This window comes from Somniosus microcephalus, chromosome 15 (genome assembly GCF_052327205.1).
Source record: "Somniosus microcephalus isolate GS21.2 chromosome 15, FLI_Smic_1.0, whole genome shotgun sequence".
NCBI classification, from domain to species: Eukaryota; Metazoa; Chordata; class Chondrichthyes; order Squaliformes; family Somniosidae; genus Somniosus; species Somniosus microcephalus.
In genome coordinates this window covers 23,502,577-23,529,140 of record NC_141001.1, presented here as the reverse complement: position 1 = coordinate 23,529,140, position 26,564 = coordinate 23,502,577, and the positions used below count along the sequence as shown (strand labels likewise).

Here is a 26,564-nt window from a genome sequence, read left to right as displayed (position 1 = left end):
CGAAGGGTGAGAGATTATTGAAGGGGGAGTGAGGATCGAAGGGTGTGAGAGGATCGAAGGGGGAGAGGATCGAAGGGGGAGAGAGAGGATCAAAGGGGGAGAGAGAGGATCAAAGGGGGCGAGAGAGGATCAAAGGGGGAGAGAGATTTGAAGGGAGAGAGTAGATCAAAGGGGAGAGATCGAAGGGGGAGAGAGAGGATCGAAGAAGAAGAGTGGATCGAAGGGGGAGAGAGGATCGAACAGGGAGAGAGGATTGAAGGGGGAGAGAGAGGATGGAAGGGGAGAGAGGATTGCAGGGGGAGTGAGGATTGATTGGGGAGAGAGAATCAAAGGGGGAGAGAGGATCGAAGGAGGGAGAGAGAATCGAAGGGGGGAGAGAGGACCGAAGGGGGAGAGAGAGGATCGAAATGGGAGAGTGGGGATCAAAGGGATAGAGAGAGGATGGAAGGGGAAGAGAGGATTGCAGGAGGAGTGAGGATTGATTGGGGAGAGAGAATCGAAGGGGGAGAGAGGATCGAAGGGGGAGAGAGGCTCGAAGGGGGGAGAGAGCATCGAAGGGGAAGAGAGGATCAAAGGGGCAGAGAGGTTCGAAGGGGCAGAGAGGTTCGAATGGGAGAGAGGATCGAAGGGGGGAGAGGTAATTGAAGGAGGAAGTGTGGTCCAAAGCGTGAAGAGAGAGAATCGAAGGGGGAGAGAGATGATTGAAGGGGGAGAGAGATTATCGAATTGGTAGAGGATCAAAGGGGGTAGAGACGATCGAATGAGGGAGAGAGGATCGAAGGAGGGAGAAAGAGGATCAAAGGGGAAGAGAGGATTGAAGGGGGGAGTGAGTATGGAAGGAGAGAGAGTATCGAAGGATGGAGAGAGGATCAAAGGGGGGGAGAGAGGATCGATTGGAGAGGGGGGATCTAAGTGGGGAGAGAGGATCGAAGGGGGACAGAGGATCGAAGTGGTCGGGAAGATCGAATGGGAGAGAGGATCGAAGGGGGGAGAGGATTGAAGGGGGGAGAGAGCATCGAAGGGGAAGAGAGGATCAAAGGGGCAGAGAGGTTCGAAGGGGCAGAGAGGTTCGAATGGGAGCGAGGATCGAAGGGGGGAGAGGTTCGAAGGGGGGAGAGAGGATCGAAGGGGGGAGAGAACGGATGGAAGGTGGGAAATGGAATTGACGAGGGAGAGAGGATCGAAGTGGGGAGAGGTAATTGAAGGAGGAAGTGTGGTCCAAAGCGTGAAGAGAGAGAATCAAAGGGGGAGAGAGATGATTGAAGGGGGAGAGAGATTATCGAATTGGTAGAGGATCAAAGGGGAGAGAGACGATCGAATGAGGGAGAGAGGATCGAAGGAGGGAGAGAGAGGATCAAAGGGGGAGAGAGGATTGAAGGGGGGAGTGAGTATGGAAGGAGAGAGAGTATCGAAGGATGGAGAGAGGATCAAAGGGGGGAGAGAGGATCGATTGGAGAGGGGGGATCTAAGTGGGGAGAGAGGGTCGAAGGGGGACAGAGGATCGAAGTGGTCGGGAAGATCGAATGGGAGAGAGGATCGAAGGGGGGAGAGGATTGAAGGGGGGAGAGCGGACCAAAGCGGGGAGAGAGAGGATTGAAGGGGAGAGAGGATCAAAGGGGCAGAGAGGTTCGGAGTGGGAGGGAGGATCGAAGGAGGGAGAGAGGATCAAAGGGATAGAGAGAGTTACAGACTTAGTGCACATAGCCTGGCGATCGAAAAAGGTAGACACAGGCAGACCCAGCTACCAAGAGAGGACAGGATATGCTCTCACTGCAGTCAGGGAGTGGTGGAGACAGAGATGCACTTCCTCACAGCTTGTAGAAAATATCAGGGCATAAGGGAGAATTTCTACCCAAAATTCACAAAAATATGCCCGGAATTCAGAAATTTGAATGACGACCAAAAACTCCCATACCTACGAGGGGAAGAGAGAAATTGTGTAACACTAGTGGCACACTATGTTACAGCTTGCCATAAACAGAGGGACAACCACTAAATATAAGAAAAGAGTATATATAAATTATATGAAAGTATATTTATACACTCAGGGATATATCTGTTTATACACTGTATGGATAGATCTGTATTTTTGTGTAAAACATGAATGTTTTTCAATGCTTTGGCAACATAAGATGTAACTTGTCATGCCAATAAAGCGATTTGAATTGAATTGAATTGAATTGAGAGGATGGAAGGGGGAGAGAGGATTGCAGGGGGAGTGAGGATTGATTGGGGAGAGAGAATCGAAGGGGGAGAGCGGATCGAAGGGGGGAGAGGTGATCAAAGGGGGGAGAGGTGATCAATGTTGGGAGAGGTGATCAAAGGAGGGAGAGAGGATCGAACAAGGGAGAGAGAATCGTAGGGGGAGTGAGGAATGATTTGGGAGAGAGGATCGAAGGGGAAGAGAGGATCGAAGGGGGAGAGAGTGGATCAAACGGGGAGGGAGGGGATCGAAGGGGAAGAGAGGATGGAAGGAGGGAGAGAGACGATCGAAGGGATAGAGAGAGGATGGAAGGGGAAGAGAGGATTGCAGGGGGAGTAAGGATTGATTGGGGAGAGAGAATCGAAGGGGGAGAGAGCATCGAAGGGGGGAGAGAGGATCGAAGGGGGAGAGAGCATCGAAGGAGGGAGAGAGAGGATTGAAGGGGGGAGAAAGGATCGAAGGGGGAGAGAGGATCGAAGGAGGGAGAGAGAGGATCAAAGGGGGAGAGAGGATTGAAGGGGGAGAGAGTATCGAAGGAGGGAGAGAGTATCGAAGGAGGGAGAGAGAATCAAAGGGGGGAGAGAGGATCAAAGGGGGGAGAGGATCCACGGGGCAGAGAGGTTCGGAGTGGGAGAGAGGATCGAACGAGGGAGAGAGAGAATCGAAGGGATAGAGAGAGGATGGAAGGGGGAGAGAGGATTGCAGGGGGAGTGAGGATGGATTGAGGAGAGAGAATCGAAGGGGGAGAGAAAATCGAAGGGGGGAGAGGTGATCAAAGGAGGGAGAGAGGATCGAAGAAGGGAGAGAGAATCGCAGGGGGAGTGAGGATTGATTCGGGAGAGAGGATCGAAGGGGAAGAGAGGTTCGAAGTGGGAGAGAGGATCGAAATGGGAGTGAGGATCGAAGGGGAGTGAGGATCGAAGGGGGAGTGAGGATCGAAGGGGAGAGAGGATCGAAGGGGGCGATGGGATCGAAGGGGAGAGAGGATTGAAGGGGGACATAGAATTGAAGGGAGAGAGTGGATTGAAGGGGGAGTGAGGATCGATTGGGGAAAGAGGATTGAAGGAGGGAGAGAGAGGATCGAAGGAGGGAGAGAGAGGATCGAAGGGGGAGAGATGATGGAAGGGGGAGAGAGGATCGAAGGGGAGTGAGGATCGATTGGGGACAGAAGATCGAAGGGGGAGTGAGGATCGATTGGGGAGAGAGGATCGAAGGGGGAGAGAGGATCGATTGGGGAGACAGGATCGAAGGGGGAGAGGGGATCAAATGGGAGAGAGGTTCGCAGAAGTTGGAGAGGATCCAAGCGGGAGAGGGAGGATCGAAGCGGGAGAGGGAGAATCGAAGGGGGAGAGAGGGGATCAAAGGGGGAGAGAGAATTGAAGGGGGAGCGATAGAGGATTGAAGGGGCGAGAGGATCGAAGGGGGGGAGAGGATCGAAGGGGGAGAGAGGATCGAAGGGGAGTGAGGATCGAAGGGGAGTGAGGGTCGAAGGGGGAGAGAGGATTGAAGGGGGAGTGAGGATCGAAGGGGGAGAGAGGATCGAAGGGGGAGAGAGAGGATCGTAGGGGGAGAGAGAGGATTGAAGGGGGAGAGAGAATCGAAGGGAGAGAGAGGATCGAAGGGGGAGAGAGAATCGAAGGGAGAGAGAGGATTGAAGGGAGAGAGAGGTTTTTCGATGCTTTGGCAACATAAGATGTACCTTGTCATGCCTATAAAGCGATTTGAATTGAATTGAATTGAATTGAAAGGATCGAAGTGAGAGAAAGAGAGCATCAAACAAGGGGAGAAGGGACCGAAGGGGGAGAGAAAGGATCGAAGGGAGAGAGGATCGATAGGGGAGAGAGGATTGAAGGGGGAGAGAGGATTGAAGGGGGAGAAAGAGAGGATCGAACAGGGGGTGAGAGAGGATTGGAGGGGAAGAAAGAATCAAAGGGGGAGAGAGGATGGAAGCGGGAGAGAGGATCGAAGAGGGAGAGAGGATCGAAGGGGGAGAGATTATCGAAGGGGAGAGAGAGAGGATCGAAGGGGGAGAGCGGATCGAAGGGAGTGTGAGGATCGATTGGGGAGAAATGGTCGATTGGGAGAGAGGATCGAAGGGGGAGAGGGGATCGAAGGGGGAGAGAGAGGATCAAATGGGGAGAGAGATTTGAAGGGAGAGAGTGGATCAAAGGGGGAGAAATAGGATCGAAGGGGTAGATGAAGGATCGAAAGGGGAGTTAGGTTCAAAGAGGAGAGGGAGGATCGAGGGGAGAGAGAGAAGCGAAGCGGGAGAGGGTACCGACGGGGAGAGAGGATCGAAGGGGGAGAGTGGATCGAAGGAGGAGAGAGGATCGAACAGGGAGAGAGGATGGAAGGGGGAGAGAGGATTGAAGGGGAAGAGAGAGAATCGAAGGGGGAGAGAGGATTGAAGGGGAGAGAGGATCGAAGGGAGAGAGAGGATCGAAGGGGAGAGAGGGATCGAAGGGGAGAGAGAGGATTGAAGTGGAGAGAGGATCGAAGGGGCAGAGAGGTTCAGAGTGGGAGAAAGGATCGAAGGAGGGAGAGAGGATCGAAGGGATAGAGAGAGGATGGAAGGGGGAGAGAGGATTGCAGGGGGAGTGAGGATTGATTGGGGAGAGAGAATCAAAGGGTGAGAGAGGATCGAAGGGGGAAGAGGTGATCAAAGGGGGGAGAGGTGATCCAAGGAGGGAGAGAGGATCGAAGGAGGGAGAGAGAATCGCAGGGGGAGTGAGGATTGATTCGGGAGAGAGGTTCTAAGGGGGAGAGAGGATCGAAGGAGGAGAGAGAGGATCGAAGGGGTTGAGAGGATCGAAGGAGGGAGAGGATCAAAATGGGAGAATGATGTTCGAAGGGATGGAGAGAGAATGGAAGGGGGAGAGAGGATGGAAGAGGGAGTGAGGATTGAAGGGGAGAGAGGATCGAAGGGGCGATGGGATCGAAGGGGAGAGAGAGGAGTGAAGGGGGAGAGGGAATCGAAGGGAGAGAGTGGATTGAAGGGGAGAGAGGTTCGAAGGGGGAGTGAGGATCGATTGGGGAGAGGGAGTATCGAAGGGGAAGATAGGGGATCGAAGGGGGAGAGAGGATTGAATGGGGAGAAATAGAGGATCGAAGGGGGTGAGAGGATCGAAGGGGAGAGAGGTTCGAAGGGCGGAGAGAGGATCGAAGGGGTGAGAGAAAGGATGGAAGGGGGAGATGGAATCGAAGAGGGAGAGTGGATCGAAGGGGGGAGAGGTGATCGAAGGAGGGAGTGTGTACCAAAGCAGGAAGAGAGAGAATCGAAGGGGGAGAGAGGATGGAAAAGGGAGTGAGGATTGAAGGGGAGTGAGGATCGAAGGGGAGAGAGGTTCAAAGGGGGAGAGAGGAACGAAGGGGGATTGAGGATCGATTGGGGAGAGAGGATTGAAGGGGGAGAGAGGATCAAAGGGGGAGCGAGAGGATCATAGGGGGAGAGAGAGGATTGAAGGGGGAGAGAGAATCGAAGGGAGAGGATTGAAGGGGAAGAGAAAGGTTCGAAGGGGCAGAAAGCGAGGATCGAACAGGGGGAGAAGGGATTGAAGGGTGAGAGAAAGGATCAAAGGGAGAGAGGATTGAAAGGGGAGAGTGGATTGAAGGTGGAGAGCGAGGATTAAAGGGGAGAGAGGATCGAAGCGTGGAGAGAAAGGATCGTAGGGGGAGAGAAAGGATCAAAGGGGGAGAGAGGATTGAAGGGGGAGAAAGAGAGGATCGAACAGGGGGAGAGAGGACCCAAGGGGGAGAGATTATCGAAGGGGGAGGGAGGATCGAAGGGTGTGAGAGGATCGAAGGGAGGGAGGATCGAAGGGGGAGAAAGAGAGGATCGAAGGATGAGAGCAGATTGAAGGGGGAGTGAGGATCAATTGAGGAGAGATGGTCGATTGGGAGAGAAGATCGAAGGGGGAGAAAGGATCAAAGGGGGAGAGAGGATCAAAGGGGGAGAGAGATTTGAAGGGAGAGGGTGGATCAAAGGGGAGAGAGAAGATCGAAGGGGGAGAGAGAGGATCGAAGGGATAGAGTGAGGATCGAAAGGGGAGCTAGGTTCGAAGGGGAGAGGGAGGAGCGACGGGAGAGAGAGAAGCGAAGCGGGACAGAGGATCGAAGGGGAGAGAAGATTGAAGGGGGAGAAAGGATCGAAGGGGGAGAGAGAGGATCAAAGGGGGAGAGAGATTTGAAGGAAGAGGGTGGATCAAAGGGGAGAGAGAAGATCGAAAGGGGAGAGACAGGATCGAAGGGGAGAGAGGATCGAAGGGGAGAGAGGATAGAACGAGGGAGAGAGGATCAAAGGAGTGAGAGAGGATCGAAGTGGGAGAGGGGATCAAAGGGGAGAGAGAGGATCAAAGGGACAGAGTGGATTGAAGAGGGAGAGAGGAGATCCAAGGGGGAGAGAGGATCGAATGGGAGAGAGGATAGCAAGAGAGAGAGAGGATTGAAGGGGGAGAATGAATCGAAGGGGCTGAAAGGATCGAAGGGGGAGAGAGGTTTGAAGGGGGAGGGAGAGGATCGAATGGAGAGTGTGGATTGAAGGGGAAGAGAGAGGATTGGAGGGGAGAAAGAATCAAATTGGGAGAGGGGATGGAAGCGGGAGGGAGTATCGAAGGGGGGAGAGGGGATCGAAGGGGGAGAGAGGATCGAAGAATTGAGAGAAGATTTGAAGGGGGAGGAAGGATCGAAGGGGTAAAGTGAGGATGGAAAGGGGAGTTAGGTTTGAAGGGGAGAGGGAGGAGCGAGGGGAGAGAGAGAAGTGAAGGGGGAGAGAGGATCGAAGGGAGAGACGATCGACGGGGGAGAGAGGATCGAAGTGGGAGAGAGAGGATCGATCAGGGAGAGAGGATTGAAGGGGTAGAGAGAGGATCGAAGGGGGAGAGAGAGGTTCGAAGGGGGAGAGAGAGGATTGAAGGGGCAGAAAGGATCGAAGGGGAGAGAGGGTCGAAGAAATGAGAGTGGATGGAAGGGGGAGGGAGAGGATCGAAGGGGGAGAGAGGATCGAAGGGGGAGAGAGGTTTGAAGGGGGAGACAGAGGATCGAAGTAGGGAGAGTGGATCGAGGGGGGAAATCGAAGGGCAGAGAGGATTCAAAGGTGATAGAGAGGACAGAAGGTTGGAGTGAGAGAGGATCGAAGGAGGAGAGAGGATCAAAGGAGGAGAGAGGATCGAAGTGGGAGAGAGGATCGAAGGAGGGAGAGAGGATCGAAGGGGAGAGAAGATCGAAGGGGAGTGAGGATCGAAGGGGAGATAGTCGATCGAAGGGGGAGTGAGGATGGGGAGAATCGAAGGGCAGAGGAGATCGACAGGTGAGAGAAAGGATCGAAGTGGGAGAGAGAGAGGATTGAAGGAGGAGAGAGAGATGATCGAAGTAGGAGAGAGGATTGAGGGGAGAGAAGATCGAAGGGGAGTGAGGATCGAAGGGGAGATAGTCGATCGAAGGGGGAGCGAGGATGGGGGCGTGAATCGAAAGGCAGAGGAGATCGACAGGTGAGAGAAAGGATCGAAGGGTGAGAGAGCGAGGATTGAAGGAGGAGAGAGAGAGGATCGAAGGAGGAGAGCGGATCGAAGGGGAGATAGAGGTTTCAAGGTGGGAGGGAGGATCGAAGTGGGAGAGGATCGAAGGAGGGAAAGAGGATCGAAGGGAGAGAGGATCGAAGGAGGAGAGAGGATCGAAGGGGAGAGAGGATCGAAGGGGAGAGATGATCCAAGAAGTGAGAGAGGATTGAAGGGGGAGAGCGAGGATTGAAGGGGGAGAGCGAGGATTGAAGGGGGAGAGCGAGTTTTAACGTGGGTGAAAAGATCGAAGGGGTAGAGCGAGGATCGAAAGGGGAGTTAGGATCAAAGGGGAGAGAGAGGATCGAAGGGGAGGGTTGAAGTTAGAGAGGATCGAAGGGGAGAGAGGATCGAAGGGGAGAGAGAGGATCAAAGGGGGAGGTCGAAGGGCGGGAGAGGATCGAAAGGGGAGAGAGGATCGAAGGGGATGAGAGAGAATTGAAGGGGAAGAGAGAGAATCGAAGGGGGGAGAGAGAGCATCGAAGCGGGAGAGAGAGGATCGAAGGGGAGAGAGGATTAAAGGAGGAGAGAGCGAAGGAGGGAGAGAGGAACAAAGGAGGAGAAAGGATCGAAGTGGGAGATAGGATTGAAGGAGGGAGAGAGAATCAAGTGGGGAGAGAGAGAGGGTCGAATGGGGGAGAGGATCGAAGGGGGAGAGAGAGGATCGAAGGGGGAGGGAGGATCGAAGGAGGGAGAGGGGACCGAAGGGCGAGAGAGAATCGAAATGGTGAGAGGATAAAAGGGGGAGAGAGGATCAAAGGAGGGAGAGGAAATCGAAGGGGGGAGAGTGAGGATTGAAGGGGAGAGAGGATTGAAGAGGGAGAGAGAATCGAAGTGGTGAGAGGATCGAAGGAATAGAGAGAGGATCGAAGGGGGAGAGGGAATCGAAGAGGAAGAGAGAAAATCGAAGGGGGGAGAGAGAAGATCGAAGGGAGAGAGGAACGAAGGGGGCAGCGAGGATCGGGGGGGAGAATCGAAGGGCAGAGAGGGTTGAAAGGTGAGAGAGAGGATCGAAGGAGGAGAGAGGATCGAAGGAGGGAGAGAGAATCAAAGGGGTGAGAGAGTATCGAAGGGGAGAGAGGATCGAATGGGCCAGCGGATCGAAGGAGGGAGAGAGGATCGAAGGGGAAGAGAGAATCGAAATGGTGAGAGGATTAAAGGGGAGTGAGAATCGAAGGTGGAGAGAGAGGCTCGAAGGGGAGAGAGGATCAAAGGAGGGAGAGAGAATCGAAGGGGGAGAGAGGATCAAAGGGGGAGAGAGAAACGAAGGGGGAGAGAGGATCGAAGGGGGAGAGAGAAACGAAGGGGGAGAGAGGATCGAAGTGGAGTGAGGATCGAAGGGGGAGCGAGAAATGAAGGGGGAGAGAGAATCGAAGGGGGGAGAGTGAATCAAAGGGGTGAGCGAGTATCGAAGAGGAGAGAGGATCGAATGGGCCAGCAGATCGAAAGAGGGAGAGAGGATCGAAGGGGAAGAGGGAATCAAAATGGTGAGAGGATTAAAGGGGAGTGAGAATCAAAGGTGGTGAGAGAGGATCGAAGGGGAGAGAGGATCAAAGGGGGAGAGAGAAACGAAGGGGGAGAGAGAATCGAAGGGGGGAGAGAGAGGATCAAAGTGGAGAGAGGATCGAAGGGGGAGAGAGGATCGAAGGGGGAGAGAGAGGATCGAAGGGGAGAGAGAATCGAAGGGGGGAGAGAATCAAAGGGTGAGAGGAAGGATCGAAGTGGAGAGAGGATCGAAGGGGGAGAGAGAAACGAAGGGGGAGAGAGAATCGAAGGGGGGAGAGAGAGGATCAAAGTGGAGAGAGGATCGAAGGGGGAGAGAGAATCGAAGGGGGGAGAGAGAATCGAAGGGGGAGAGAGGATCGAAGGGGGAGAGAGGATCGAAGGGGGAGAGTGGATCGAAGGGGGAGAGAGGATCGAAGGGGGGAGAGAGAATCGAAGGGGGAGGGAGAATCGAAGGGGGGAGAGAGAATCGAAGGGGGAGAGAGGATCGAAGGGGGAGAGAGGATCGAAGGGGGAGAGAGAATCGAAGGGGGGAGAGAGGATCGAAGTGGAGAGAGGATCGAAGGGGGAGAGAGAATCGAAGAGGAAGAGAGAAAGTCGAAGGGGGGAGAGTGAGGATCGAAGGGGGCAGCGAGGATCAAAGGGGGAGAGAGAGGATCGAAGGGGGAGAGGATCAAAGGAGGAGATAGGATCGAAGGGAGGGGGAGAGGGAGGATCGAAGGGGAGAGAGAGGATCGAGGGAGAGAGAGGATCAAAGGGGAGAGAGGATCGAAGGGGAGAGAGGATCGAAGGGGAGAGAGAGGATTGAAGGGGGAGAAAGGATTGAAGCGGAGAGAAGATCAAAGGGGAGAGGCAATCCAAGAAGTGATGGAGGATTGAAGGTGGAGATCGAGTTTTGAAGTGGGTGAAAAGATTGAAGGGGTAGAGGGAGGATCGAAAGGGGAGTTAGGATCGAAGGGGAGAGAGAGGATTGAAGGGGAAGAGAGAGAATTGAAGGGGAAGAGAGAGAATTGAAGGGGAAGAGAGAGGATCGAAGAGGAGAGAGAGAGGATCGAAGGGGGAGAGAGAGGGTCGAAGGGGAAAGAGGATCGAAGGGGGAGAGAGAATCGAAATGGTGAGAGGATCGAAGGGGGGAGAGAGAGGGTCGAAGGGGAGAGAGGATCAAAGGAGGGAGACAGAATTGATGGGGGGGAAAGAGGATCGAAGGGGAGAGAGGATTGAAAGGGGAGAAAGGATCGAAGTGGAGAGAGGATCGAAAGGAGAGAGACGATCCAAGAAGTGAGAGAGCATTGAAGGGGAGAGCGAGGATTGAAGGGGGAGTGCGAGGATTGAAGGGGGAGAGCGAGTTTTGAAGTGGGTGAAAAGATCGAAGGGGTAGAGCGAGCATCGAAAGGAGAGTTAAGATCGAAGGGAAGAGAGCGGATTGAAGGGGAGAGAGAGGATTGAAGGGAGAGAGGGTCGAAGGGGGGTGAGGAACGAAGGAGGGAGGGAGAATCGAATGGGAGAGGGAATCGAAGGGGCGAGAGGATCGAAAGGGGAGAGAGGATCGAAGGAGAGATGATTGAAGGGGAGACAGTGGATCGAAGGGGGGAGCGAGGAGCGAGGGAGGGAGGGAGAATCGAAGGGCAGAGAGGACCAAAAGGTGAGAGAGAGGATCAAAGGGGGAGAGTGAGAGGATCGGAGGAGAGAGAATCGAAGAAGGGAGAGAGAATCGAAGGGGAGGGAGCTTCGAAGGGGGAGTGAGGATCGAAGGGGAAGAGAGGGAATCGAAGGGGAGGGAGGTTCGAAGGGGGAGTGAGGATCGAAGGGGAAGAGAGAGAATCGAAAGGGGGAGAGAGAGGATCGAACGGAAGAGAGGATCGAAGGAGGGATGATCGAAGGGGAGAGAGTCGATTGACAGGGGCAGCGAGGATCGAGGGGGAGAGAATTGATGGGCAGAGAGGATTGAACGGTGAGAGAGAGTATCGAAGGGGGAGAGAGGAGCGAAGGGGGAGAGAGGATCGAAGGGGGAGAGAGGATCGAAGGGGGAGAGGGAGGATCGAAGGGGGGAGAGAGGATCGAAGGGGGAGAGAGAATCGAAGGGGGAGAGGGAGGATTGAAGGGGGAGAGGGAGGATCGAAGCAGAGAGCGAGGATTGAAGGGGGAGAAAGGATCGAAGGGGAGAGAGGATCGAAGGGGGATTTAGGATTGAAGGGGAGAGAGAGGATTGAAGGGGGAGAGAGGTTCGGGAGGGAGAGGAACGAAGGAGGGAGAGAGAATCGAAGGGGGAGAGAGAGGATCGGAGGAGAGAGAATCGAATGAGGGAGAGAGAATCGAAGGGGGAGAGAGAGGATCGGAGGTGAGAGAATTGAAGGAGGGAGAGAGAATCGAAGGGGAGAGAAGATCGAAGGGGGAGAGAGGATCGAAGGGAAGAGAGGATCGAAGGGGAGAGAGAGGATTGAAGGGGGAGAGAAGGTCGAGGGGGGGAGAGGAACGAAGGAGGGTGAGGGGATCGAATGGGGAGAGAGGATCAAAGAAGGGAGAGAGATTCGAAGGCGGGAGAGAAAGAATCGAAGGGGGGAGAGAGAGGATCGAAGGGAAAGAGAGGATCGAAGGGGGAGAGAGAGGATCGAAGGGGAGAGAGAGGATCGAAGGGGAGAGAGAGGATTGAAGGGGGAGAGAAGGTCGAGGGGGGAGAGGAACGAAGGAGGGAGAGGGAATCGAAGGGGGAGAGAGGATCAAAGAAGGGAGAGAGATTCGAAGGCGGGAGAGAGAGAATCGAAGGGGGGAGAGAGAGGATCAAAGGGGGAGAGAGGATCAAAGGAGGAGAGAGAGGATCGAAGGGAAGAGAGAGGATCGAAGGGGAGAGAGAGGATCGAAGGGGAGAGAGAGGATCGAAGGGGTGAGAGGATCGAAGGGGGAGAGAGAGGATCGAAGGGAAGAGTGGATCGAAGGGGAGAGAGGATCGAAGGGGAGAGAGGACCGAAGGAGAGATGATCGAAGGGGAGAGAGTCAATCGAAGGGGCGAGCGAGGATCGAGGAGGGAAGGGAGAATCGAAGGGCAGAGGAGATCGAAAGTTGAGAGAGAGGAATAAAGGAGGAGAGAGGAACGAAGTGGGAGAGAGGATCAAAGGGGAAGAGCGAGGATTGAAGGGGTAGAGTGAGGATTGAAGGGGTAGAGTGAGGATTGAAGGGGAGAGCGAGGAATGAAGGGGAGAGCGAGGATTGAAGGGGAGAGCGAGGATTGAAGGGGGAGAGCGAGGATTGAAGTGGGGAGAGAGAGGATCGAACAGGGAGAGAGGATTGAAGGGGAAGAGAGAGGATCGAAGGGGAAGAGAGAGTTTTGAAGGGGGAGAGGGAGGATCGAAGGGGGAGAGAGGATCGAAGGGGGAGAGAGGATCGAAGGGGGAGAGAGAAACGAAGGGGGAGAGAGGATCGAAGTGGAGAGAGGATCGAAGGGGGAGAGAGAAACGAAGGGGTAGAGAGAATCGAAGGGGGGAGAGTGAATCAAAGGGGTGAGCGAGTATCGAAGAGGAGAGAGGATCGAATGGGCCAGCAGATCCAAAGAGGGAGAGAGGATCGAAGGGGAAGAGAGAATCAAAATGGTGAGAGGATTAAAGGGGAGTGAGAATCGAAGGTGGTGAGAGAGGATCGAAGGGGAGAGAGGATCAAAGGGGGAGAGAGAAACGAAGGGGGAGAGAGAATCGAAGGGGGGAGAGAGAGGATCAAAGTGGAGTGAGGATCGAAGGGGGAGAGAGGATCGAAGGGGGAGAGAGAGGATCGAAGGGGAGAGAGAATCGAAGGGGGGAGAGAATCAAAGGGGGAGAGGAAGGATCGAAGTGGAGAGAGGATCGAAGGGGGAGAGAGAAACGAAGGGGGAGAGAGAATCGAAGGGGGGAGAGAGAGGATCAAAGTCGAGAGAGGGTCGAAGGGGGAGAGAGAATCGAAGGGGGAGAGAGGATCGAAGGGGGAGAGAGGATCGAAGGGGGAGAGTGGATTGAAGGGGGAGAGAGGATCGAAGGGGGGAGAGAGAATCGAAGGGAGAGAGAGAATCGAAGGGGGGAGAGAGAATCGAAGGGGGAGAGAGAATCGAAGGGGGGAGAGAGGATCGAAGTGGAGAGAGGATTGAAGGGGGAGAGAGAATCGAAGAGGAAGAGAGAAAATCGAAGGGGGGAGAGTGAGGATCGAAGGGGGCAGCGAGGATCAAAGGGAGAGAGAGAGGATCGAAGGGGGAGAGGATCAAAGGAGGAGAGAGGATCGAAGGGAGGGGGAGAGGGAGGATCGAAGGGGAGAGAGAGGATTGAGGGAGAGAGAGGATCGAAGGGGAGAGAGGATCGAAGGGGAGAGAGGATCGAAGGGGAGAGAGAGGATTGAATGGAGAGAAAGGATTGAAGCGGAGAGAAGATCAAAGGGGAGAGGCAATCCAAGAAGTTATAGAGGATTGAAGGTGGAGATCGAGTTTTGAAGTGGGTGAAAAGATTGAAGGGGTAGAGGGAGGATCGAAAGGGGAGTTAGGATCGAAGGGGAGAGAGAGGATTGAAGGGGAAGAGAGAGAATTGAAGGGGAAGAGAGAGAATTGAAGGGGAAGAGAGAGGATCGAAGGGGAGAGAGAGAGGATCGAAGGGGGAGAGAGAGGGTCGAAGGGGAAAGAGGATCGAAGGGGGAGAGAGAATCGAAATGGTGAGAGGATCGAAGGGGGGAGAGAGAGGGTCGAAGGGGAGAGAGGATCGAAGGGGGAGAGAGAATCGAAGTGGTGAGAGGATCGAAGGGGGGAGAGAGAGGGTCGAAGGGGAGAGAGGATCAAAGGAGGGAGACAGAATTGATGGGGGGGAAAGAGGATCGAAGGGGAGAGAGGATTGAAAGGGGAGAAAGGATCGAAGTGGAGAGAGGATCGAAAGGGGAGAGACGATCCAAGAAGTGAGAGAGCGTTGAAGGGGAGAGCGAGGATTGAAGGGGGAGTGCGAGGATTGAAGGGGGAGAGCGAGTTTTGAAGTGGGTGAAAAGATCGAAGGGGTAGAGCGAGCATCGAAAGGAGAGTTAAGATCGAAGGGGAGAGAGAGGATTGAAGGGGAGAGAGAGGATTGAAGGGAGAGAGGGTCGAAGGGGGGTGAGGAACGAAGGAGGGAGGGAGAATCGAATGGGAGAGGGAATCGAAGGGGCGAGAGGATCGAAAGGGGAGAGAGGATCGAAGGAGAGATGATTGAAGGGGAGATAGTGGATCGAAGGGGGGAGCGAGGAGCGAGGGAGGGAGGGAGAATCGAAGGGCAGAGAGGATCAAAAGGTGAGAGAGAGGATCAAAGGGGGAGAGTGAGAGGATCGGAGGAGAGAGAATCGAAGAAGGGAGAGAAAATCGAAGGGGAGGGAGATTCGAAGGGGGAGTGAGGATCGAAGGGGAAGAGAGAGAATCGAAGGGGAGGGAGGTTCGAAGGGGGAGTGAGGATCGAAGGGGTAGAGAGAGAATCGAAAGGGGGAGAGAGGGGATCGAACGGAAGAGAGGATCGAAGGAGGGATGATCGAAGGGGAGAGAGTCGATTGACAGGGGCAGCGAGGATCGAGGGGGAGAGAATTGATGGGCAGAGAGGATTGAACGGTGAGAGAGAGTATCGAAGGGGGAGAGAGGAGCGAAGGGGGATTTAGGATTGAAGGGGAGAGAGAGGATTGAAGGGGGGAGAGAGGTTCGGGGGGGAGAGGAACGAAGGAGGGAGAGAGAATCGAAGGGGGAGAGAGAGGATCGGAGGAGAGAGAATCGAATGAGGGAGAGAGAATCGAAGGGGGAGAGAGAGGATCGGAGGAGAGAGAATTGAAGGAGGGAGAGAGAATCGAAGGGGAGAGAAGATCGAAGGGGGAGAGAGGATCGAAGGGAAGAGAGGATCGAAGGGGAGAGAGAGGATTGAAGGGGGAGAGAGAATCGAAGAGGAAGAGAGAAAATCGAAGGGGGGAGAGTGAGGATCGAAGGGGGCAGCGAGGATCAAAGGGGGAGAGAGAGGATCGAAGGGGGAGAGGATCAAAGGAGGAGAGAGGATCGAAGGGAGTGGGAGAGGGAGGATCGAAGGGGAGAGAGAGGATCGAGGGAGAGAGAGGATCGAAGGGGAGAGAGGATCGAAGGGGAGAGAGGATCGAAGGGGAGAGAGAGGATTGAAGGGGGAGAAAGGATTGAAGCGGAGAGAAGATCAAAGGGGAGAGGCAATCCAAGAAGTGATAGAGGATTGAAGGTGGAGATCGAGTTTTGAAGTGGGTGAAAAGATTGAAGGGGTAGAGGGAGGATCGAAAGGGGAGTTAGGATCGAAGGGGAGAGAGAGGATTGAAGGGGAAGAGAGAGAATAGAAGGGGAAGAGAGAGAATTGAAGGGGAAGAGAGAGGATCGAAGGGGAGAGAGAGAGGATCGAAGGGGGAGAGAGAGGGTCGAAGGGGAAAGAGGATCGAAGGGGGAGAGAGAATCGAAATGGTGAGAGGATCGAAGGGGGGAGAGAGAGGGTCGAAGGGGAGAGAGGATCGAAGGGGGAGAGAGAATCGAAGTGGTGAGAGGATCGAAGGGGGGAGAGAGAGGGTCGAAGGGGAGAGAGGATCAAAGGAGGGAGACAGAATTGATGGGGGGGAAAGAGGATCGAAGGGGAGAGAGGATTGAAAGGGGAGAAAGGATCGAAGTGGAGAGAGGATCGAAAGGGGAGAGACGATCCAAGAAGTGAGAGAGTGTTGAAGGGGAGAGCGAGGATTGAAGGGGGAGTGCGAGGATTGAAGGGGGAGAGCGAGTTTTGAAGTGGGTGAAAAGATCGAAGGGGTAGAGCGAGCATCGAAAGGAGAGTTAAGATCGAAGGGGAGAGAGAGGATTGAAGGGGAGAGAGAGGATTGAAGGGAGAGAGGGTCGAAGGGGGGTGAGGAACGAAGGAGGGAGGGAGAATCGAATGGGAGAGGGAATCGAAGGGGCGAGAGGATTGAAAGGGGAGAGAGGATCGAAGGAGAGATGATTGAAGGGGAGATAATGGATCGAAGGGGGGAGCGAGGAGCGAGGGAGGGAGGGAGAATCGAAGGGCAGAGAGGATCAAAAGGTGAGAGAGAGGATCAAAGGGGGAGAGTGAGAGGATCGGAGGAGAGAGAATCGAAGAAGGGAGAGAAAATCGAAGGGGAGGGAGATTCGAAGGGGGAGTGAGGATCGAAGGGGAAGAGAGAGAATCGAAGGGGAGGGAGGTTCGAAGGGGGAGTGAGGATCGAAGGGGAAGAGAGAGAATCGAAAGGGGGAGAGAGAGGATCGAACGGAAGAGAGGATCGAAGGAGGGATGATCGAAGGGGAGAGAGTCGATTGACAGGGGCAGCGAGGATCGAGGGGGAGAGAATTGATGGGCAGAGAGGATTGAACGGTGAGAGAGAGTATCGAAGGGGGAGAGAGGAGCGAAGGGGGAGAGAGGATCGAAGGGGGAGAGAGGATCGAAGGGGGAGAGGGAGGATCGAAGGGGGGAGAGAGGATCAAAGGGGGAGAGAGGATCGAAGGGGGAGAGGGAGGATCGAAGGGGGAGAGGGAGGATCGAAGGGGGAGAGGGAGGATCGAAGCAGAGAGCGAGGATTGAAGGGGGAGAAAGGATCGAAGGGGAGAGAGGATCGAAGGGGGATTTAGGATTGAAGGGGAGAGAGAGGATTGAAGGGGGGAGAGATGTTCGGGGGGGAGAGGAACGAAGGAGGGAGAGAGAATCGAAGGGGGAGAGAGAGGATCGGAGGAGAGAGAATCGAATGAGGGAGAGAGAATCGAAGGGGGAGAGAGAGGATCGGAGGAGAGAGAATTGAAGGAGGGAGAGAGAATCGAAGGGGAGAGAAGATCGAAGGGGGAGAGAGGATCGAAGGGAAGAGAGGATCGAAGGGGAGAGAGAGGATTGAAGGGGGAGAGAGAATCGAAGAGGAAGAGAGAAAATCGAAGGGGGGAGAGTGAGGATCGAAGGGGGCAGCGAGGATCAAAGGGGGAGAGAGAGGATCGAAGGGGGAGAGGATCAAAGGAGGAGAGAGGATCGAAGGGAGGGGGAGAGGGAGGATCGAAGGGGAGAGAGAGGATCGAGGGAGAGAGAGGATCGAAGGGGAGAGAGGATCGAAGGGGAGAGAGGATCGAAGGGGAGAGAGAGGATTGAAGGGAGAGAAAGAATTGAAGCGGAGAGAAGATCAAAGGGGAGAGGCAATCCAAGAAGTGATAGACGATTGAAGGTGGAGATCGAGTTTTGAAGTGGGTGAAAAGATTGAAGGGGTAGAGGGAGGATCGAAAGGGGAGTTAGGATCGAAGGGGAGAGAGAGGATTGAAGGGGAAGAGAGAGAATTGAAGGGGAAGAGAGAGAATTGAAGGGGAAGAGAGAGGATCGAAGGGGAGAGAGAGAGGATCGAAGGGGGAGAGAGAGGGTCGAAGGGGAAAGAGGATCGAAGGGGGAGAGAGAATCGAAATGGTGAGAGGATCGAAGGGGGGAGAGAGAGGGTCGAAGGGGAGAGAGGATCGAAGGGGGAGAGAGAATCGAAGTGGTGAGAGGATCGAAGGGGGGAGAGAGAGGGTCGAAGGGGAGAGAGGATCAAAGGAGGGAGACAGAATTGATGGGGGGGAAAGAGGATCGAAGGGGAGAGAGGATTGAAAGGGGAGAAAGGATCGAAGTGGAGAGAGGATCGAAAGGGGAGAGACGATCCAAGAAGTGAGAGAGCGTTGAAGGGGAGAGCGAGGATTGAAGGGGGAGTGCGAGGATTGAAGGGGGAGAGCGAGTTTTGAAGTGGGTGAAAAGATCGAAGGGGTAGAGCGAGCATCGAAAGGAGAGTTAAGATCGAAGGGGAGAGAGAGGATTGAAGGGGAGAGAGAGGATTGAAGGGAGAGAGGGTCGAAGGGGGGTGAGGAACGAAGGAGGGAGGGAGAATCGAATGGGAGAGGGAATCGAAGGGGCGAGAGGATCGAAAGGGGAGAGAGGATCGAAGGAGAGATGATTGAAGGGGAGATAATGGATCGAAGGGGGGAGCGAGGAGCGAGGGAGGGAGGGAGAATCGAAGGGCAGAGAGGATCAAAAGTTGAGAGAGAGGATCAAAGGGGGAGAGTGAGAGGATCGGAGGAGAGAGAATCGAAGAAGGGAGAGAGAATCGAAGGGGAGGGAGGTTCGAGGGGGGAGTGAGGATCGAAGGGGAAGAGAGAGAATCGAAGGGGAGGGAGGTTCGAAGGGGGAGTGAGGATCGAAGGGGAAGAGAGAGAATTGAAAGGGGGAGAGAGAGGATCGAACGGAAGAGAGGATCGAAGGAGGGATGATCGAAGGGGAGAGAGTCGATTGACAGGGGCAGCGAGGATCGAGGGGGAGAGAATTGATGGGCAGAGAGGATTGAACGGTGAGAGAGAGTATCGAAGGGGGAGAGAGGAGCGAAGGGGGAGAGAGGATCGAAGGGGGAGAGAGGATCGAAGGGGAGAGGGAGGATCGAAGGGGGGAGAGAGGATCGAAGGGGGAGAGAGGATCGAAGGGGGAGAGGGAGGATCGAAGGGGGAGAGGGACGCTCGAAGGGGGAGAGGGAGGATCGAAGCAGAGAGCGAGGATTGAAGTGGGAGAAAGGATCGAAGGGGAGAGAGGATCGAAGGGGGATTTAGGATTGAAGGGGAGAGAGAGGATTGAAGGGGGGAGAGAGGTTCGGGGGGGAGAGGAACGAAGGAGGGAGAGAGAATCGAAGGGGGAGAGAGAGGATCGGAGGAGAGAGAATTGAATGAGGGAGAGAGAATCGAAGGGGGAGAGAGAGGATCGGAGGAGAGAGAATTGAAGGAGGGAGAGAGAATCGAAGGGGAGAGAAGATCGAAGGGGGAGAGAGGATCGAAGGGAAGAGAGGATCGACGGGGAGAGAGAGGATTGAAGGGGGAGAGAAGTTCGAGGGGGGGAGAGGAACGAAGGAGGGAGAGGGGATCGAATGGCGAGAGAGGATCAAAGAAGGGAGAGAGATTCGAAGGCGGCAGAGAGAGAATCGAAGGGGGGAGAGAGAGGATCGAAGGGAAAGAGAGGATCGAAGGGGGAGAGAGAGGATCGAAGGGGAGAGAGAGGATCGAAGGGGAGAGAGAGGATCGAAGGGGTGAGAGGATCGAAGGGGGAGAGAGAGGATCGAAGGGAAGAGTGGATCGAAGGGGAGAGAGGATCGAAGGGGAGAGAGGACCGAAGGAGAGATGATCGAAGGTGAGAGAGTCAATCGAAGGGGCGAGCGAGGATCGAGGAGGGAAGGGAGAATCGAAGGGCAGAGGAGATCGAAAGTTGAGAGAGAGGAATAAAGGAGGAGAGAGGAACGAAGTGGGAGAGAGGATCGAAGGGGAAGAGCGAGGATTGAAGGGGTAGAGTGAGGATTGAAGGGGAGAGCGAGGAATGAAGGGGAGAGCGAGGATTGAAGGGGAGAGCGAGGATTGAAGGGGGAGAGCGAGGATTGAAGTGGGGAGAGAGAGGATCGAACAGGGAGAGAGGATTGAAGGGGAAGAGAGAGGATCGAAGGGGAAGAGAGAGTTTTGAAGGGGGAGAGGGAGGATCGAAGGGGGAGAGAGGATCGAAGGGGGAGAGAGGATCGAAGGGGGAGAGAGAGGATCGAAGTAGGGAGAGTGGATCGAAGGACTGAGAGAGGATTGAAGGAGGGAGAGAGGATCGAAGGAGGGAGAGAGGATCGAAGGGCGAGAGAGAATCAAAGGGGAGCGAGGATCGAGGTGGGGAAATCGAAGGGCACAGAGGATTGAAAGGTGATAGAGAGGATTGAAGGGGGAGTGAGAGAGGATCAAAGGAGAAGAGAGGATCAAAGGAGAGAGGATCGAAGGGGGAGCGAGGATGGGGGGAGAATCGAAGGGCAGAGGAGATCGACAGGTGAGAGAAAGGATCAAAGGGGGAGAGAGAGAGGATTGAAGGAGGAGAGAGAGATGATCGAAGTGGGAGAGAGGATCGAAGGGGAGAGAAGATCGAAGGGGAGTGAGGATCGACGGTGAGATAGTCGATCGAAGGGGGAGCGAGGATGGGGGGGAGAATCGAAGGGCAGAGGAGATCGACAGGTGAGAGAAAGGACCGAAGGGGAGAGAGAGAGGATTGAAGGAGGAGAGAGAGAGGATTGAAGGAGGAAAGAGGATCGGAGGGGAGAGGGGATCGAAGGAGGGAAAGAGGATTGAAGGAGGAGAGAGGATCGAAGGGAGAGCGGATCGAAGGACGGAAAGAGGATTGAAGGAGAGAGAGAGGAACAAAGCAGGGGAGAGTGTGGATCGAAGGGGGAAAGAGAGGATCGAAGGGGAGTGGATCGAAGGGGAGAGAGAGGATCGAAGGGGGAGAGAGGGTTGAAGGTAGAGAGGATTGAAGGGGAGAGAGGATCGAAGGGGAGAGAGAGGATCTAAGGGGGAGAGAGGGTCGAAGGGGGGGAGAGGATCGAAGGGGGAGAGAGGATCAAAGGGGAACAGAGAGAATTGAAGGGGAAGAGAGAGAATCGAACAGGAGAGAGAGAGGATCGAAGGGAAGAGAGGATCAAAGGAGGGAGAGAGAATCAAAGTGGCGAGAGAGAGGATCGAAGGGGAAGAGAGACGTTCGAAGGGGGAGAGAGAGGTTTGAAGGGGCAGAAAGGATCGAAGGGGAGAGAGGATCGAAGAAGTGAGAGTGGATCGAAGGGGGAGGGAGAGGATCGAAGCGGGAGAGAGAGGATTGAAGGGGGAGAGAGGATCGAAGGCGGAGAGAGGATCGAAGGGAAGAGAGGATCGAAGGGGAGAGAGGACTGAAGGAGAGATGATCAAAGGGGAGAGAGTCAATCGAAGGGGCGAGCGAGGATCGAGGACGGAAGGGAGAATCGAAGGGCAGAGGAGATCGAAAGGTGAGAGAGAGGATTAAAGTAGGAGAGAGGAACGAAGTGGGAGAGAGGATCGAAGGGGAAGAGCGAGGACTGAAGGGGTAGAGCGAGGATTGAAGGGGAAGAGCGAGGATTGAAGGAGAGAGCGAGAATTGAAGGGGGAGAGTGAAGATTGAAGTGGGGAGAGAGAGGATCGATCAGGGAGAGAGGACTGAAGGGGTAGAGAGAGGATCGAAGGGGGAGAGAGAGGTTCGATGGGGGAGAGAGAGGATTGAAGGGGCAGAAAGGATCGAAGGGGAGAGAGGATCGAAGAAATGAGAGTGGATGGAAGGGGGAGGGAGAGGATCGAAGGGGGAGAGAGGATCGAAGGGGGAGAGAGGATCGAAGGGGGAGACAGAGGATCGAAGTAGGGAGAGTGGATCGAGGGGGGAAATCGAAGGGCAGAGAGGATTCAAAGGTGATAGAGAGGACAGAAGGGGGAGTGAGAGAGGATCGAAGGAGGAGAGAGGATCAAAGGAGGAGAGAGGATCGAAGTGGGAGAGAGGATCGAAGGAGGGAGAGAGGATCGAAGGGGAGAGAAGATCGAAGGGGAGTGAGGATCGAAGGGGAGATAGTCGATCGAAGGGGGAGCGAGGATGGGGGGAGAATCGAAGGGCAGAGGAGATCGACAGGTGAGAGAAAGGATCGAAGGGGGAGAGAGAGAGGATTGAAGGAGGAGCGAGAGATGATCGAAGTAGGAGAGAGGATTGAAGGGGAGAGAAGATCGAAGGGGAGTGAGGATCGAAGGGGAGATAGTCGATCGAAGGGGGAGCGAGGATGGGGGCGTGAATCGAAAGGCAGAGGAGATCGACAGGTGAGAGAAAGGATCGAAGGGTGAGAGAGCGAGGATTGAAGGAGGAGAGAGAGAGGATCGAAGGAGGAGAGAGGATCGAAGGGGAGATAGAGGTTTCAAGGTGGGAGGGAGGATCGAAGTGGGAGAGGATCGAAGGAGGGAAAGAGGATCAAGGGTGAGAGGATCGAAGGAGGAGAGAGGATCGAAGGGGAGACAGAGGTTTCAAGGTGGGAGGGAGGATCGAAATGGGAGAGGATCGAAGGAGGGAAAGAGGATCGAAGGGAGAGAGGATCGAAGGAGGAGAGAGGATCGAAGGGGAGAGAGGATCGAAGGGGAGAGATGATCCAAGAAGTGAGAGAGGATTGAAGGGGGAGAGCGAGGATTGAAGGGGGAGAGCGAGGATTGAAGGGGGAGAGCGAGGATTGAAGGGGGAGAGCGAGTTTTAACGTGGGTGAAAAGATCGAAGGGGTAGAGCGAGGATCGAAAGGGGAGTTAGGATCAAAGGGGAGAGAGAGGATCGAAGGGGGAGGGTTGAAGTTAGAGAGGATTGAAGGGGAGAGAGGATCGAAGGGGAGAGAGAGGATCAAAGGGGGAGAGAGGGTCGAAGGGCGGGAGAGGATCGAAAGGGGAGAGAGGATCGAAGGGGAAGAGAGAGAATCGAAGGGGGGAGAGAGAGCATCGAAGCAGGAGAGAGAGGATTGAAGGGGAGAGAGGATTAAAGGAGGAGAGAGGATCGAAGGAGGGAGAGAGGAACAAAGAAGGAGAGAGGATGGAAGTGGGAGATAGGATTGAAGGAGGGAGAGAGAATCAAGTGGGGAGAGAGAGAGGATCGAATGGGGGAGAGGATCGAAGGGGGAGAGAGAGGATCGAAGGGGGTGGGAGGATTGAAGGAGGGAGAGGGGACCGAAGGGCGAGAGAGAATCGAAATGGTGAGAGGATAAAAGGGGGAGTGAGGATCAAAGGAGGGAGAGGGAATCGAAGGGGGGAGAGGGAGGATCGAAGGGGAGAGAGGATTGAAGGGGGAGAGAGAATCGAAGTGGTGAGAGGATCGAAGGGGGCAGCGAGGATCGGGGGGGAGAATCGAAGGGCAGAAAGGATTGAAAGGTGAGAGAGAGGATCGAAGGAGGAGAGAGGATCGAAGGAGGGAGAGAGAATCAAAGGGGTGAGAGAGTATCGAAGGGGAGAGAGGATCGAATGGGCCAGCGGATCGAAGGAGGGAGAGAGGATCGAAGGGGACGAGAGAATCGAAATGGTGAGAGGGTTAAAGGGGAGTGAGACTCGAAGGTGGAGAGAGAGGCTCGAAGGGGAGAGAGGATCAAAGGAGGGAGAGAGAATCGAAGGGGGAGAGAGGATCGAAGGGGGAGAGAGAAACGAAGGGGGAGAGAGGATCGAAGGGGGAGAGAGAAATGAAGGGGGAGAGAGGATCGAAGTGGAGAGAGGATCGAAGGGGGAGAGAGAAACGAAGGGGGAGAGAGAATCGAAGGGGGGAGAGAGAATCAAAGGGGTGAGAGAGTATCGAAGGGGAGAGAGGATCGAATGGGCCAGCGGATTGAAAGAGGGAGAGAGGATCGAAGGAGAAGAGAGAATCAAAATGGTGAGAGGATTAAAGGGGAGTGAGAATCGAAGGGGGCGAGAGAATCGAAGGGGGGAGAGAGGATCGAAGTGGAGAGAGGATCGAAGGGGAAGAGAGAATCGAAGAGGAAGAGAGAAAATCGAAGGGGGGAGAGTGAGCATCGAAGGGGGCAGCGAGGATCAAAGGGGGAGAGGATCAAAGGAGGAGAGAGGATCGAAGGGAGGGGGAGAGGGAGGATCGAGGGGGAGAGAGAGGATCGAGGGTGAGAGAGAGGATCGAAGGGGAGAGAGGATCGAAGGGGAGAGAGGATCGAAGGGGAGAGAGAGGATTGAAGGGGTAGAAAGGATTGAAGCGGAGAGAAGGTCAAAGGGGAGAGGCGATCCAAGAAGTGATAGAGGATTGAAGGTGGAGATCGAGTTTTGAAGTGGGTGAAAAGATTGAAGGGGTAGAGGGAGGATCAAACGGGAGAGAGAGAATCGAAGGGGAGAGAGAGGATTGAAGGGGAGAGAGAGGATCGAATAGGAGAGAGGATAGAAGGAGGGAGAGAGGATTGAAGGGGGTGAGAGGATCGAAGGGGTTGAGAGGATCAAAGGGGGAGTGATGATCGAAGGGGGAGAGAGAGGATTAAAGGGGAGAGAGGATCGAAGGGGGAGCGATGATCGAAGGGGGAGAGCGGATCAAAGGGGTGAGAGGATTGAAGGGGGAGTGATGATCGAAGGGGGAGAGCCGATCAAAGGGGTGAGAGGATCGAAAGGGCGAGAGGATCGAAGGGGAGGGAGAGAATCGAAGTGGGAGAGAGAATCGAAAGGGGAGCGAGGACATCGAAGGGGGAGAGAGGATCAAAGGGGGAGACAAGATCAAATGGGGAGAGAGAGGATTGAAGAGGGGAGAGATGATTGAAGAGGTAGAGAGGATTGAAGGCAGAGAGAGCATCGAAGGGGAGACATAGGATCGAAGGGGGCAAGGTAATCGAAGGGGAGAGAGAGAATCGAAGGGGAGAGAGAGGATTGAATGGCAGAGAGGATAGAAGGAGGGAGAGAGGATTGAAGGGGGTGAGAGGATCGAAGGGGGTCAGAGATGATTGAAGGTGTAAAGAGGATCGAAGGCGGAGAGGGGATCGAAGGGGAGAGTGAGGATAGAAGGGGGAAAGAGAGGATCGAATGGCAGGGAGAATAGGAGGAGGGAGAAAGGATTGAAGGGGAGAGAGGATTGAAGGGGGAGAGAGTATCGAAGGGGGAGTGAGGATCGAAGGGAGAGAGAGGATTGAAGGGAGAGAGAGCATCGACGGGGGAGAGAGGATCGAAGGGGGAGAGAGGACCAAAAGGGGAGAGAGGATCGAAGGGGAGAGAGGATCGAAGGTGGTGGGAGGATCAAAGGGGGGGAAAGGATTGAAGGGGGAGAGAGAGGATCGAAGGATCGAAGGGGAGAGAGAGGATCGAAGGGGGAGAGAGGATCGAAGGGGAAGAGAGGATCGAAGGGGAGAGAGGATCGAAGGTGCTGGGAGGATCAAAAGGGGGGAAAGGATCGAAGGGGGAGAGAGAGGATCGAAGGGGAGAGAGAGGATCGAAGGGGGAGAGAGGATCGAAGGGGGAGAGAAAGGATCGAAGGGGAGAGTGAGGATCGAAGGGGAGAGAGAGGATCAAAGGGGAGAGAGAGAATCGAAGGGGAGAGAGAGGATCGAAGGGGGAGAGAGGATCGAAGGGGGAGAAAGGATTGAAGTGGGGGAGAGTGGATCAAAGGGGGAGAGAGGATTGAATGGGGAGAGGGGATCGAAGGGGGACATGGGATCGAAGGTGCGAGTGAGGATCGAAGGGGAGAGAGAGGATCAAAGGGGAGAGAGTGAATCGAAGGGGAGAGAGAGGACTGAAGGGGGAGAGAGAGGATCGAATAGCAGAGAGGATAGAAGGAGGGAGAGAGGATTGAAGGGGGTGAGAGGATCGAAGGTGGTGAGGGGATCGAAGGTGGTGAGAGGATCGAAGGAGGAGAGAGAGGATCGAAGGGGATGAGAGAGGATCGAAGGGGGAGAGAGGATCGAAGGGGGAGAGAGGATCGAAGGGGGAGAGACAAGATCGAAGGGGGAGAAAGGATTGAAGTGGGGGAGTGTGGATCAAAGGGGGAGAGAGGATTGAACGGGGAGAGGGGATCGAAGGGGAAACATAGGATCGAAGGTGCGAGCGAGGATCGAAGGGGAGAGAGAGGATCAAAGGGGAGAGAGTGAATCGAAGGGGAGAGAGAGGACTGAAGGGGAGAGGGAGGATCAAATAGCAGAGAGGATAGAAGGAGGGAGAGAGGATTGAAGGGGGTGAGAGGATCGAAGGGGGAGAGAGGATCAAAGGGGGAGAGACAAGATCGAAGGGGGAGAAAGGATTGAAGTGGGGGAGAGTGGATCAAAGGGGGAGAAAGGATTGAACGGGGAGAGGGGATTGAAGGGGAGACATAGGATCGAAGGTGCAAGTGAGGATCGAAGGGGAGAGAGAGGATCAAAGGGGAGAGAGTGAATCGAAGGGGAGAGAGAGGACTGAAGCGGAGAGAGAGGATCGAAGTGGGAGAGAGAGGATCGAAGGGGGAGTGATGATCGAAGGGGGAGAGAGAGGATCAAAGGGGGAGAGAGGATCGAAGGGGGAGAGAGGATCGAAGGGGGAGAGCGGATCAAAGGGGTGAGATGATCGAAAGGGCGAGAGGATCGACGGGGGAGGGAGAGAATCGAAGTGGGAGAGAGAGGATTGAAGGGGAGAGAGAATCAAAAGGGGAGCAAGAACATCGATGGGGGAGAGAGAGGATCAAAGGGGGAGAGAGAGGATCGAAGGGGGGAGAGAGGATTGAAGGGGAGAGAGAGTCGAAAGTGGAGCGAGAACATCGAAGGGGGAGAGAGGATCAAAGGGGAAGACAAGATCAAAAGGGGAGAGAGAGGATTGAAGAGGGGGAGAGATGATTGAAGAGGTAGAGAGGATCAAAGTCAGAGAGAGCATCGAAGGGGAGACATAGGATCGACGGGGGCGAGGTAATCGAAGGGGAGAGAGAGAATTGAAGGGGAGAGAGAGGATTGAATGGCAGAGAGGATAGAAGGAGGGAGAGAGGATTGAAGGGGGTGAGAGGATCGAAGGGGAGAGAGAGGATCAAAGGGGAGAGAGAGGATTGCAGGGGAGA

General features: G+C 54.9%; 1 protein-coding gene and 1 pseudogene across 1 annotated transcript in view; both read left to right on the top strand.

Annotated features, from left to right (window-relative positions):
- The window catches only part of LOC147106579 (uncharacterized), a 90,635-nt pseudogene extending 67,562 nt beyond the window's left edge, over positions 1-23,073 (top strand).
- LOC147106578 (excitatory amino acid transporter 2-like) overlaps positions 1-26,564 on the top strand; it is a 354,111-nt gene that overhangs the window by 81,011 nt on the left and 246,536 nt on the right. The gene's annotated exons all lie outside the window — the stretch shown is intronic.